The 15,595-nt window shown below is 40.3% G+C and overlaps 1 protein-coding gene across 3 annotated transcripts in view; it reads left to right on the top strand.

Moving 5' to 3' along the window:
- Nucleotides 1–15,595, top strand: part of CPLX1 (complexin 1) — a 340,570-nt gene that overhangs the window by 150,686 nt on the left and 174,289 nt on the right. The gene's annotated exons all lie outside the window — the stretch shown is intronic.

The following is a 15,595-nucleotide window of genomic DNA, read 5'->3' as shown; positions in this document are numbered from 1 at the left end:
GGGTGGCCGGCTCCTTCCCCTCAGCAGCAGCCAGAGGCAGGAGCTCACTCCTGAGCTCCGGCTTCGGGCTCAGGCAGTGTATGTGTGCAGCTGTGTGGCACTATAGTAGAGATGTCATGACGTCTCTCCCAAAGTTCCGAGGTGCGGGTGGCCAGGCGGAGGGCAGCGGTCTGGAAACATATTTAATGGGGCATAACAACTGACTGGGAGCATAGCTACAGACTTGGGGCATAACTACTTGGGGCATATCTACTGGGACATAACTACTGGGGGCATATATGCTGGGGCATAACTACTGGGGGCAGGCTAATTTTTAAGTTGATAATTTTTGTTTGGCCCCGAAGGATTTTATACATTTCCAAATGGCCCTTGGTAGAAAGAAGGTACCCCACCCCTGCTCTACCACCACTGATGGGAGGCTATTCCATTTGTCCACTACCCTTTCTATGAAGTAATTTTTCCTCAAGTTTCCTCTGAACCTCCCTCCCTCCAGTCTGAATGCATGTACTCATGTCCTATTGCTTCTCTTCATTTGAAGAATGTTTCCCTCCTGGACTTTGTTAAAACCCTTGATATATATGAAAGTTTCTATCATGTCCCCCCTTTCCCTTCTCTCCTCCAAACTATACATATTGAGATTTTTTAGTTTTTCTGGGTGTTTTGTGATGTAGGCCATGCACCATTTTAGTTGCCCTTCTTTGTACAGTCTCTAATGTGTATTAATATCCTTTTGAAGATATGGCCTCCAGAATTGAACACAGTATTCCACAATATCTAGATCATCCCTTGTCATTATTACAATTAATTTGGGGATTTTGTTTCCTAAGCTCCTAGTATTTGCACACATAGCTTTTAGAGTTTTGTTTGTGCTTTTCCTGTTCCTATCTATGTTCATCTCTCTGCCTATGTTTATTTGGTTTTGATCTGAATTATCTTCTGTTGCTGTTGATATGCTTCCTATTCCCTTTGCCTGCAAAAACAATACCTCTGGGTTGCAGGAGCAGATTGCTTGATTCCTATTTGGTTCACTGCCCCCTCTCTGTTAGTTTAAATAGTTCTTGGTGATGCATCCAAACTGTTCAGTTAGTATTCTCGTTCCCCTTGAAGATGGGTGCAGGCCATCACTTTTGTATAGGCTCCTGTTTTGCCAGATGGTGTGACTATGGCCTATAAATCCAAATATCTCCTCATTGCATCTTAGCCAAACATTGAAGTTTCTGTTGCGATGAGTTCTGTATTCCCCTGTGTACTGGCAATACTTCCATAAAAGTTATAGTGGTTGCCACCTGCTTCAGAGCAGTCCCTAACTACCTAAATACATCTTTTACAGCCATGAGTTCAGCATTAGCCAGGTCATTTTTCCCTAGGTGGACAATGACATCCACCTCCCCATCTTTTCTTGCTGCTTTCACAATTCTTAGCATGCGCTCTTTATCCTTTGGAGATGTGGCTCCAGGTAAGCACTTTACTTGTTTCTCTACTTCATTTGCATTTCCCAGATGTACGCCTCTAATAATGGAATCTCCCAAGATAAGAGCAGTCCTTTTTGGAGATGAAATTTTCCTGTTCCTTTTCCTGTTCCTATAGTTAGTAGAAGTCCCCATATCCTCCTGTTCTGTAGTGCCTCTATTAGTTGTATCTTCCAGTCCTGCAAGAGCAACATATGAGTTTTGCAGTGTCACAGCTTGTGGGAGGTGTTTGTGTCCCTCTGGAAGTCTCTGCCTTTGAGAGCCCACAGTAGCCCAGTCAGAATGACTCTCTGAGGCAGTGGAGGCCTCAAAGACACAGACATCCTACAAATCTCAGCATGCAGTTTAACTATCTCCTCCTTCAGCAGAGAAAATTGCTCACAGATTGGACAGCAGCTGAGTCTCCACAATGCCTCTTCCAAAACAAATATATTACATCCATTGCACTGCACTAGCCCAAATATTGTATCAGAGTATTCTGTCAGGTTTATTTTATTATTGTTGTTATTTTTAAATAAGCTGTTGTTTTTATATAGCCAATTTATCTGGTGTTCACCTATCTATTTTTCAGTGCATATTTGTAGTTAGAATCTCACTACATTGAAAATGTAATTTTTTTCTGATAATATTTGTAGATTATTTAAATCTTTAATTATCTGCTGAGCCCAAATGTTTCTATGCCTTTAAAATATTTATTCAGGAGGATTTGGCATTTCCACAGTTTAGCTTTTATTTACTATCTGCTGTAGTGTGACACAGTATTAATTATTTTCAGCTTGGTACCATTCTTTTTTCTATTGTTTGCGTTATTAAAGTGCTTAGTTTTGAACTGTAAATTAGTAAAAAATGAGACTTGTTTTTGTGGAGCAAGATTATTATTGGAATGAGATAAATAGGGTCTGGAAGATGCATTTTAAGGTGCATTCCTGTTTTTTTGTGTAAGTGCACACAGCTATTTTCACTTCATCAATACACTTGAATTTTATGCCAGTTTATAGCTGGTAGAGATTGATCTCTTTCTATTCTTTGAATGAGATGTGCTCTGACTACAGTAAACTTTTACCAAAGTAAAAGAAAGAAAAAAAAGAATCTTCAAAAATGCACACATTTATAGGCAGTGCGGATGTTCCCTTACTCACATGATTAATCATTTAAACCACAAATATGGTGAAACCCAGTCATTTAGGAGAACAGAAAAATAAATAATTTACTTGGGTGGTTCTAAAGCAATAGGTGGCTGACGTTTATGTGAAGACACTTTTGCACGTTGCACCTCTTCAGATTTGCCATCTTCTTACACATGAAGGAGCACCATCCAGGTGCACCATTGCAATGCCATGGTGTTCATTTGTAAATTAGATCCCCTGTGTGTTTATGTATAAGTCAAGTGGTAAGGACAGCTGGATGTTGCTATGATACCATGTAGTACGCTGTTTGCAGTCACTAATGGATTTTAATGAATACAACAGATATTTGACTCTTTCTTAAAAAAAGGACAGGCATATTGAATTGATTTGATACATTACACTTTAGTTTCTATTTATGTCTAAAACCATGCACTTTTAAAATGTAAACTGATACAAAATAAACTGATAGGTGTATGATTAAAAAAAGAGAAATCTCAATGGAAGAATCTGACATGTATTCAATTCATATGTCAAATAGTCGTCTATAAAATACATAGTGTTTTTTTAGTACAGCACATAAAAATGTATATCTTGAAAAATACCAAGTGCTAAGTTAGTTGCTGTCACACATTTTCCCATTTTAATTAATGTTTAGAAAGCCCAGAGATGTTATTAAGTTCTAGTAAAGTGTGAATGTTATGTATGGTGAATATATTAGCAAGATAACATTGTTGTCAAAAAGCATGTGTGAAACTATATAGGACAATTTTATTCCAAGTGAATTTTAATGTTTGAGGTGTAAAGAATATATTTATATGTTGTCATTTGACAGATGTTTAATAAGTGTGCATGAACAACATATGGTGGCAAAGAAATTCTTAATATTTGATTGATCTCTTTTTGGGTTAGCATTTCAGGTCTAAGATGACGTTAACTATAGATCAGGGGTTAATGTGCGGGGTAACAGGGTGGAACCAAGTTCTGTCACCTGTAATGGTAGGAGGAACTAGCCCTGAACAGTAATTCCACCAAAAAGTGCGCACCACGACCTACGTCAATAGATGATGTGGCAGGCGCTAGTGTCCCTGATGAGCTGCAGCTACCTCCCTCTTCCTCAGGTTGTGGCAGCTTCATGGTCCTCTTCCACTTGTGGCCCACCCCTCCTTGTACTCACACATGCTGTGTCAGTCGGATGGTGCTCGTCCCCTCCTCTGGACCCATTGGCTTATTTTCCCAGCATGTTGTATGTCATGCTGTCACTGCCACTGAAGTGAAGAAGAGCAGGCTTTGTGCATGCTGAAGACAAGGTGAGAGGGGGTTAGAGGGACATAGTGAGGTGGGGAAGCTGCTCTAGGGACATATGGTATGGATCTGCTGGAGGGACACAGGCGGCGAGCTGCTGGAGGGACAGAGGCAGAGTTATGTATAAGGGGCGCTACTGTGGCCATTGTGTTTATAAGGGGCAATACTACTGTAAACATGTGTATAAGGGGTACTACTGTGGGCATTATGTGTATAAGCAGCACTACTGTGGGAATTATGAATTATGTGTATAAGGAGCACTACTATGGGCATTATGTGTGTAAAGTGCACTTCTGTTGGGACTCTGTGTGAGTGGCACTACCATTGTGAGCACTATGTGTAAGGGGCACTACTACTGTGGGCATTACGTGTATAGGCAGCACTACTACTGTGGGTATTATGTGTAAGGGGCACTACTACTGTGGGCATTGTGTATTAGGGGAACTACTATTGTGGGAATTGTGTATAAGGGGGCACTACTGTGGGGCATAACATGTATAAGGGGTACTACTGTGTAGCATAATGTGAATAAGGGCACCATTGAGTGATATAAAGTCAATAAGGGGCACTGCTATGCTGTGTAACATGAATCAGGGCACTATGTGTGATGTAATGTGAGTAAGCTTGTGCTACTGTGTGGCATAATTTGAATTGGGGGGTAATATTTGGGGGTAATACTGGGGGGTACTACACCCCATCCTTGTAAGACCATAGCCCTTTTTTTGCAACACAAGCATTCATTGTGCACTGTCCCTTTATAAGAGGTAGGGCACAAATGTATAGCTTGCAGGGGGTGCTGAAAACTTTTGCTCGGCCTAATGGGAGGGGGGTAGGTGGTAAGGGAACTTAGTTCCACCACCTCTCCAGGACCACATTAAGCCCTGCTATAGATAATAATAATTATGTTATTAATAATAATAATAATAATAATAATAATATACTTGGGTTTGTATATGTGATTTTATTATGTACCATGCAGTATGTTAAAAAGTATATACAATATGTGCTAACCGTTAGCTGTATTACTTTCACAGTGACGCCAAATCATTTAATATGGTTGTACTATGTAAGCAAAAATCTATCCTTTTAGTAGTGCATAATAACTCTAATTAGTTAATAATTGTATCTTCTTGCTCACAAGTCTGTTTGTTTGTGGCAAAAATAATTCAATACTCTAATGTAGTTTCAGTAGTACTTATCTGTACTACAACTTACAGCTAGACAAGGATGAGGTGTGTTACTGAGCTGTGTCCTTTGGCCATCTAATTGCTCACTCAGTTCACCTTACAAGAGGGGAAAGATGACCTATTAATCATCTAATCATTTCTGGTTCACAATTCAGTTCATATTTGCTGTTTGTGCATATTTGTGCCCTGACCGTGAGCTTTCCAGCTCATAACCACAGAGGAACTTGGTTTACATTATGGGAGTGAAAAATAACCCTCTGGTCACCTAATCGTTTGTTGGGCAAATCAGTGGCACCAATGCTGCCCTTGTATGCAAACCATACTGACATCTTCAATATCAACCTTGTGCTGCCGGCACTGAGAATGTCGACTTGTTAAATGGCAACATAGTGACTGCATACCAGTTGAATGATACTCAATAAAGATTTCAATAATAAATTGCACCAAGAATAGTTTTTTTATTGCTGCAATTAGAGTTGATTAAAAAAAATCAGCATTACTGTGGCCAGTTTTGCATTTGAATCAGATTTGCATTATTTTTTAAGTATTTTATGTCTGAATAAATGTTCTGAGAGTGCCAGATTTTTTTGTAAAAGTTATGATTTGAATGACCCCAAAGGTTTATTTTTTAGAAACATGGCTTGATTTGGATGTTTCAACCACAGCAGTAATAGATTAAGTGGACATGGTCAATTATATGTCCACTTTGCCTCATAGTGTTGGAAGGTACTGTATGTGGATATATAATTTGTTATTTCTACGCATAGCCATAAAAGATAAAAAAGCGGGGGATAATAATAACATGAATCTGAGACAGCATCTGACCTTGCATGAACTGCTATTCGCTAATGAAGTGATATGAACCTTTTGGATCTAGTCGCTGGCTCATACCACCTGCCTGACTACAGAACATTATGGATGCATCGTGCAAATCATTAGATTATTTTTTGAGCTGAGCAGATGGTTATGTGTGGGATGGAAGTAAAGCACATTTTTATGCAATCAAAAACAACAGGAAATTATAATAAATTGAAATGTTTTCTAAGATGAGTGTATTATTATTGTGTTAATTATGTAAGGAGCAGCCAGTGAGCTAAGATATCATCTTCTGAAACAGAGCAAATGTGCATAACTTACAAGTAAATTATCTTTCACTTAATACCACTTTTGTTAATGTTTTAAGTACTAGTTCCTGTATGAATGTTCCATGTTTACCTTTTCCTGCCAATCACTGTATCTGCCACAACACAGCAGAATGAGGGTGACCGTCATTGTCACAAATCTCCTTATAAATTTACAAATACAGTGCAAAATGGCATTATGTAGGAAGGCAAAGCAGAAAAGAAACTCAAACACTATGTAATCTGTGAAGTGGAATAAAGATGTTTAAGTTATTCAAACCACTTGGAAATTTGAACGCACCAGTTGATTTCAACAACCTCGAACTTCTGTTCAGATAAAAATGTAAATGAAATTTTGAGTCTAATGGTGTGTACACACGGTGAGATCCTTGCTATGCCCAATTTTCACTTTGCGATTTCCCCTGAACTCCCCGGAGCCCAGCACCACCGATTTTGACTACCTTTTCTTGAGATAGACTATGTGTGCTTATGATTTTGGCTTATGTGAGATTTTGGCTTATGTGAGATTTAATTGACATGTGAGATGAACTAGATAGTACACCGATCTAGCAAGGATTGACTTGCCTACACCGTCTATCTTTTCTTGCGATCCCGACCTGGCAGGACCACGCATCGGGATCGAATCCGGATCGCAAGTGGCATAACACCTTGCGATTTGCACTAACTTTTCTTGCGATTTTGACTATATAGTCAAAATCGAAAGAAAAAATCTCACCGTGTGTACACACCATAACTTAGACTTTGAGATCAGGGTTTGGGTTCATAGCTCACAGATATAAAAAAAAAAAAAAAACAAACCACCATAAACCAATAAACAAAAATAGGATGACTTTTCTTTTGTCCAAGCTTAAATGACTACATTTTGTAATAGTTATAGAGGGCAATCCAAATAGCTGTGAGTTTGTGAATGTGAGTTTGTTTCATGAAACTCGCAGACTTCAAATGAGCGCAGGCACCCAATAATTCGCATATACAATTAAAAAAGTCAATTTGTGGTACTTATGGTGAGAGGCATGTAAAATGAAAATGAAATGAAAATTAAAATTTCACCTACTTTTGTAGAAATTAAGTATTGGACCATTCATTATAAAGGTAATGCAGGAGATATTGTGAAGAAAAGCAGATTTGATTCGGCACTGGTTAATTGTAATTTAGAAATAATTAGTATAGACCAACATTTGTAAAGTAAATTGGCACAAATCCCTACATTCCCACTGTTGGTGGTGCACCAAGAAGTCAGCAATTGCTTACTGTGTACGAAAATCAAACAGAAAAAGAAAGAAGACTCCTTTTTTTGCATACTCTTAGAAAAAACAGTATAATATGTCTTATTAAGGATATTAAAACATAACTTTTACTAATAGCTTAAAATAGTATATCCTAAGAACAAACAAAGTGATTAAAATCAATTTGGGCAGCAAGCAACAAACTTTTTTCAGTGAAATGAATGTATGCCTCTCATTAGATAATAGTCAGCGGGAAGATCTTAATAGATCCTTTTACCATATTCTGCACACTCGTTATTTTTCACATCAAATGTGCCATCATAATAGGCGCTATTTCACAGTGTGTGATACTCATATACTCCTAAAGAAAATGCAGCAGGTGAATATAGCCTAAAATGGCTGATAAAAGAAAAGAACCAAAGAATGAATCTGCTGTCAACGTTAGATTGGAGTTTGCAAGTAAAGACCTACTACAGCGAGTATTCCCTGAGGGTCTCCCCTCAGGTACTGACTCGGCCCTATACTGAATAGCTTCCAAGATCGCACACAGTTGGGCATAGGCAGTATGGTATGATAGTAGGTCACTGTGTGCACCACTCCTGAATCGTTAATGACAGTTCAGAAAATTAGAATTCAAAGAGAAGTAGTACAGAAGGATCTGCTTTTGGCGTTAGACAGTGAGGAAATCTTTCCCACCAGTTGGAAAACTGCCGTGGAAAATGTTCACTGAATCACCAATGAGAATCCGGAAAATGGAAATAAATAGATAAGTTTAGAGTTCAATAATTAAACTGATTTGTGTCATAAAGCACATACAAAATTAACTAATATTATGGGAATATGATATACAGAATTCACAGACCAGCAGTTTATACTGAGATAAGTAAAACACACAGTAAAGGAATTTTCACTCTCCAATCTTGTAATAAGGATTAAACACTGTGCATAAAGGAAAGAGCTACAGAAATAGATACATTTGTGATACAAAGTATCTTAGCCGCCTCTTTGGGAGATGGATACCAATTGTAGCAAAAAATAAATGTTTCCAAATATTGCTGCATTTATACTGTGGTTATTGAGAGTAACCAGTTAAATAGATAACAAATTATCACTCATATATAGTAAAAGCACAGTAGCAGTGTTACTAAATATTTATCTGTGAGTTAAGCAGTATTATGAAAAGTATCTTGCACAGAATTAGCAGATTAAATATGTCTTGCCAACCATTTATACTGGAATAAACGGAGCACACAAAGAAACTATCAGTGAATTACATTCTCTATAGGTCTAATGATGATTATATCCTATGCATAAGCTAAATAGGATTAATATTGTAAAAAAGGACTGTTTGTATAAAGTATAAATTCACTTATATTGAAAAGTATTTAAGCCAGCTATTTACGAAATAAACACAAGTTGTAGCAAAGGAGTATATGAATAGTTACAAAAAAAAAAGAATGCTTAAGTGCTAGTTGTAAATAAACAGTAAAATGATTGCCTAAATACACAATAAAATTGGTACCTAATTTTACTTACATATGATGTAACCACTGTCAAGAAAGCATTTGATATACACTGCTCAAAAAAATAAAGGGAACACTAAAATAACACATCCTAGATCTGAATGAATTAAATATTCTTACTAAATACTTTGTTCTTTACATAGTTGAATGTGCTGACAACAAAATCACACAAAAATTATCAATGGAAATCAAATTTATTAACCCATGGAGGTCTGGATTTGGAGTCACACTCAAAATTAAAGTGGAAAAACACAGTACAGGCTGATCCAACTTTGATGTAATGTCCTTAAAACAAGTCAAAATGAGGCTCAGTAGTGTGTGTGGCCTCCTCGTGCCTGTATGACCTCCCTACAATGCCTGGGCTTGCTCCTGATGAGGTGGCAGATGGTCTCCTGAGAGATCTCCTCCCAGACCTGGACTAAAGCATCCGCCAACTCCTGGACAGTCTGTGGTGCAACGCCACGTTGGTGGATGGAGCGAGACATGATGTCCAAGATGTGCTCAATTGGATTCAGGTATGGGGAACGGGCGGGCCAGTCCTTAGCATCAATGCCTTCATCTTGCAGGAACTGCTGACACACTCGAGCCACATGAGGTCTAGCATTGTCTTGCATTAGGAGGAACCCAGGGCCAACAGCACCAGCATATTGTCTCACAAGGGGTCTGAGGATCTCATCTCAGTACCTAATGGCAGTCAGGCTACCTCTGGCGAGCACATGGAGGGCTGTGTGGCCCCCCAAAGAAATGCCACTCCACACCATTACTGACCCACTGCAAAACCGGTCATGCTGGAGGATGTTGCAGGCAGCAGAACGTTGTCCTTGGCGTCTCCAGACTCTGTCACGTCTGTCACATGTGCTCAGTGAGAACCTGCTTTCATCTGTGAAGAGCACAGGGCGCCAGTGGGGAATTTGCCAATCTTGGTGTTCTCTGGCAAATGCCAAACATCCTGCACGGTGTTGGGCTGTAAGCACAACCCCCACCTGTGGGCGTCGGGCCCTCATACCGGGTTCACTACGGCTGGCCGGCGGTCGGGCTCCCGGCGACCAGCATCCCGGCGCCGGGAGCCCGACCGCCGGCTTACCGACAGCTTGGCGAGCGCAAATGAGCCCCTTGCGGGCTCGCTGCGCTCGCCACGCTACGGGCACGGTGGCGCGCTATGCGCGCCACACTATTTTATTCTCCCTCTATGGGGGTCGTGGACCCCCACGAGGGAAAATAAGTGTCGGTATGCCGGCTGTTGGGCTCCCGGCGCCGGTATACTGAGCGCCGGGAGCCCGACTGCCGGCAAACAGAAGACCACCCCTCATACCACCCTCATGGAGTCTGTTTCTGATCGTTTGAGTAGACACATGCACATTTGTTTCTTGCTGGAGGTCATTTTGCAGGGCTCTGGCAGTGTTTCTCCTGTTCCTCCTTGCACAAAGGCGGAGGTAGCGGTCCTGCTGCTGGGTTGTTGCCCTCCTACGGCCTCCTCCACGTCTCCTGATGTACTGGCCTGTCTCCTGGTAGCACCTCCATGCTCTGGACACTACGCTGACAGACACAGCAAACCTTCTTTCCACAGCTCGCATTGATGTGCCATCCTGGATGAGCTGCACTACCTGAGCCACTTGTGTGGGTTGTAGGGAGGTCATACAGGCACGTGGAGGCCACACACACTACTGAGAATCATTTTGACTTGTTTTAAGGACATTACATCAAAGCTGGATCAGCCTGTAGTGTGTTTTTCCACTTTAATTTTGAGTGTGAGTCCAAATCCAGACCTCCATGGGTTAATAAATTTGATTTCCTTTGATAATTTTTGTGTGATTTTGTTGTCAGCACATTCAACTATGTAAAGAACAAAGTATTTAATAAGAATATTTCATTCATTCAGATTTAGGATGTGTTATTTTAGTGTTCCCTTTATTTTTTTGAGCAGTGTATATTAAGTATTAAGTTTGATTATACAATAGTGCCGCACATTCAGGGTAATGTGAAAAAAATATAAATATAGGGGTGGGCTGGACTATATATGGGGGAGACAGGGAATCAATAGTGGGTTACCACTCCTGAAGAGAGGGAACGGATGATCTCGAACCCACCCGCGTGACCCATACTTTGCCAGATCAAACACAGGAGCGTAGAGTGCCACCCGTGCAGGGGCCATTCACGTCCGGACTCCGAACGGCCACACACCTGGGCCACCGGTATCCCCAAGATATAAAGAAATAGGATCCCCATCAGATTCACTACTGCTGCCTCTTGCGCCTCGGTGTGCAGAGAGGGGACTGCCGTAGATGCCGTAATCTGCAACCTGGAAAATGCTTTTCACCCTCAATTGCGGGTTTGGTCACTTCTGGTATAACGGATATCACTTCCGGTATAATGGATATCTCCTGCTTAACTATCAGTCCTGATTTGGCCTGCTGTCCCCATATACTATATTGTGGACTAAAGTTCATCAGGCTCCAAAAAACACAATTTTCAGAGCTTGAGAGCAGGAACCTTCGCCATTTTTACATGACATTTGTTCCCGCATCCCCACTCCTTCCTATAGGAAGGAGTTGCAGGGTAGCAAAGAGGGATCCCTCTGCCCCTGCTTGGCTTCTTTTGGTGGATGTAGGGTTCTTGTGCACATGTATGAACTCTAGCCGGACTCAGCAGTGTGAAGGTACACCACTACTAATAGTGGTGATAGGAATCATGGGGACAGCCGTGGGGGCATCAGAACAATATTAAATTGCTCTGGTGATTTTGTATGCAACGCTTCTGCTTGCAGCAAGTTGTCTTAATTATTGAGGTCACCCGGCCCCGATATTTAACATAATGAATAGGCCCCTAAATGTGAAGCCTAACACACTTCTCATGGGAGCAGTGTGTTAGTCTTAATGCCTACCTTGATAACCACTCAGCTATAGCTGATACTCTTCCACCTCGGTATCCAATGGGTCATAGGGCCTACTTCAGTAAGGATTGCAAATTCTGCTAATTAGCAGAATTTGCAATCCTTCTGAATGCATGCTAGGGGCTGCCTATCACAGGGCAAGGCCGCCCAGTATGCTGAACGCCGCCTACCCCCCATTGATGAAGCAGCAGTCAGATCACACCCATGCCACACCCTCCGTGTCCACGCTGCGGCCCCCGTTTTCCCATCTCCATCCTTGCAAGCTCTGTCTCTGCCTAGGAAATGGAGCGTTGCCGCCCCCACCCCCGCCCCGCAAACGTCTTTGCCTGATTGACAGGCAGAGGCTTTTTCATTTTCTGTGGCCCCCCGCAGAAAATGCCAATCTTTGCAGATTGATCGCGTTTTGCATTCCAACCTGAAGTAGGCCCACTGTCAGGTGTCCCAGAATGATACTGTATCATGCAGGTATAGCAGGTGAGCAATGAAAACTTACCACTAATGAAAATTATAGGGGCCAGGTCCTCTTGTCTTTTTTATAATGCATATTGTAAATGTATTTGTCCCTTTAAAATTTTAGAACATTATCATAATGTATATTATTTTGTAATGTATAAAAACACATTTACATAATGTACAGTAGAAATATTTTAGAAAGATGTCAATATGTAGTTTCACCAAGTGATGGTAAAAAAAACCTCTCAACTGTCACATTTCAGTCATGAAGTTTAACCTCTTCAGTGGCAAGTTTTCAATTTGAAAACACACCCTTGGAGGGGTGTTTTTGAAGTGGGAGCGGGGGGGAAGATGCAAGGGGGGGGGGCAACTGATGGGGCATGGCAAGGTATTCACCTGGCGATTGCCCGCGGCACCCGGGAATCAGCATAAGCCATTTTACTGCTAGGCCTGCCCCCCAGCCAATAGGAGTCCGGGGGATGGGCTAAACTCCATAATGGAGTATAGTAATTCCCGGGCACCATGCACGCTGCACGGCTGTCCCCGGGGAATCAGTCAGTAGTATGGCCGGAAATCTTCCAGGTTTGCCAGTGCTGTCATTGCTGGCAACAAAACACTGAAGGGGTTAAAGAGTAATATACTGTATAATGAAGAATATCTGTTTACGTAACACTAAGGTTGCCCAGCTCTCAGTAATGTGTTGGCACCTTATAGAAAACAGAAGGTAATATAATTGTCTACTAAAATATATATTATTTTTATTTTAATTTATTTTTGTTCTTTCATTTATGCTGGGAAACTGGAGAAACTAAATTATCAAAACTATTATTTTATATTATGTAACTTAGTTTGTACCTATAGTATTCCCAGCAGAAAAATAAGTGTTTTTAGATTAACAATGTGATCAATACTTTAAGAAATGGATTTGACCATTTCTGGAGGGTAGCCATGCATTTGTTTATGTTGCGTGCTTTTCTCATTTGTACAATGCATTAAGCCCATGCTAGTTACTATTGATCTGATCATGGCAATGTAATGGAACATAGACTAATGTATTCCTGAGCTGATCTTGTTTTTGATCAGAATATCACTTGTGGGAATAGTATGCTTCTGCACTAACAATTATGTTACCTTGGAGAAATCCAAACAGCAGTGGGAGCTTATTTTCCATTGGTAACCAATGTTTTCTGCGTTCACTCTTACTACTCTCTCTATTGCTTTATACTCAGTTTATTGTCCTTGATACTGTAATCTGTGTTGATTGTTTTGAAACCAGTTATTGTAGTACTTTGGACAGGTGAGAAATAATAGAATATGAAATACAGTACATATTCTAAATCAGAAAAAAATGTGGTGAAACACAGAACAATACATGGGTGCTAATAAATGTTATTAACAAAAATTTAAACAAAGGCAAAGCTGTTGCACTACTGTTATAGCGGAAAGCCATCTAGCCAGGAAAGGGCAGACAGCGTTTACTTACATTTGGATAAAAGGTTAAAAACCATTGCTGAAAGTAGAGGCAATAATAAATCAGTTCGCAGTTTACAACTTTCTGTCCTGATGGTACCCCAAAGACTAAGACACTTTCATGTTGTCCCAGCATGCAGTGCTTCTGCATCAGCCCAATTCATTGATGTGATATTTTTTTCAAACTAATAGGGTTTATTTATTTGCTTTGTAATTTTATCAGTAGTAATAGTTGTCTTCTGAAAACATATTATAAAGTTTCTCTTTATTTTTTATAAATAGCTAGGTAATAATTTGCCTCTTATGAATTTTTTTTACATTTTTATTATGGTTACAGTAAACTTGGATTTACCTTGATTGTTTACCAGTGAACAATATAACATACTCTGTAATGGACAGTAATACTTTTTCTTTATTCATTACTATGTGGGTGTTTTGGTGATAATAATGGAACAGGCTATGTCATGATCCAGGCTATTTCAAGTAGGAATAGGCCTGTTAATATCAATGTATGTGATATTAAGATATCTGATTGCTGTATCAATGTATTTTGTATTGAGAAACATGTCTGTGGATAACACCTGGTTTGAGAGTTAATTGCCTTGTAGTGTTTACTCAGACACATCAGGGGTCCAGAAATAGTAAACAATTCAAAGGTTTGTGCTATGTGGAAAGGTGACAAGCTTCAATGCTCTTCTTGAGCTTATCTGTATGTTGTGGCAATTTACATTGCCAAGGAACAGCATTTCAGAGTCCAGGGTCAGGCCTGGCTTGTGTCATTTCAAACAAGTTGTTACTTCCCCAACATCCTTATGCATCCTTATGGGTCAGTGAAGACTACAACAGGTGATAAATGTCCCTTTAGCCAGTTGTAAAAACTGTCCCAGTATAATGGATAAGCCTGCTTTATACCTTCAAACAAAATGAGATGGGTAATTAAATAATCCCTGCTCATGTGACCAGGGGGGCCTGTACCAACTCTGTAAGCATCAAACACGCAATTGAAAGATAAGGCCATCCACCCCTGTTAGTATGGTTAAGAGACCCCACAGTAAAAGCTAAGACACCATTCACTCTGGCTTTGAAAGGGGTTAAACAAACTCTCCAGAGGGAGGGGGGCCTGTGAGTGCAGCCTGGGTTTAAATATCAGGAACACAGGCTGAAAGGTGTTCATTCTGATGGAATTGGCTGCCTGTGCCTGGATGGACGTCTATTTTCTTGTGAAGCTTCCTCACACAGATTTTAATGCACTACGTAATAGAGTAATTAGGTTCTGATTTTCTTTATTCCCTTTTTGTTTATTGTGACTGCTAGTAACCTGTACTGTATATCTTTTCTAAAACTCCTTATATTCTTTGTGATATTTTTACCCTTGTAAACCCGAAGATATTTCTTAATTACAATAAAAATATAATTAGTTCTGACTGCTGTGTTCTTGAACCCAAGCCAAGTGAGGTACGTTACCTATTTTTTCATGAGATATTGAGATTGGTGGTTACAGGTAAAGATAAAGATGCCTGCAAAATCTGTAATATGTTGAAAAGTCTTTGCTGGTGGCAGCGGAGATTAGCACGGCACTGGCGCAACTGTCAGATTGGTGTATCCGGAGAGTGGGGTGGCCGGGGTCCATGACAGGCTAGATTGCAATTTTTTCCCTAGTCTTTATCCTCAGATTAACAGACATCCTCCTCCAATCCTCTCGCATACTGTACTTCTGAGATGCAAAGCACTTTGTTGCCAACATGTAAAATCTGCTCTTTCTTTAAACCAGTGGTTCCTTAAATGAATCCAGTGGCACCCTGGGGT

The sequence above is a fragment of the Pseudophryne corroboree genome, chromosome 1, assembly GCF_028390025.1.
Source record: "Pseudophryne corroboree isolate aPseCor3 chromosome 1, aPseCor3.hap2, whole genome shotgun sequence".
NCBI classification, from domain to species: Eukaryota; Metazoa; Chordata; class Amphibia; order Anura; family Myobatrachidae; genus Pseudophryne; species Pseudophryne corroboree.
Note: the sequence above shows the minus strand (reverse complement) of the source record. Positions and strands in the feature narration are given on the sequence as shown.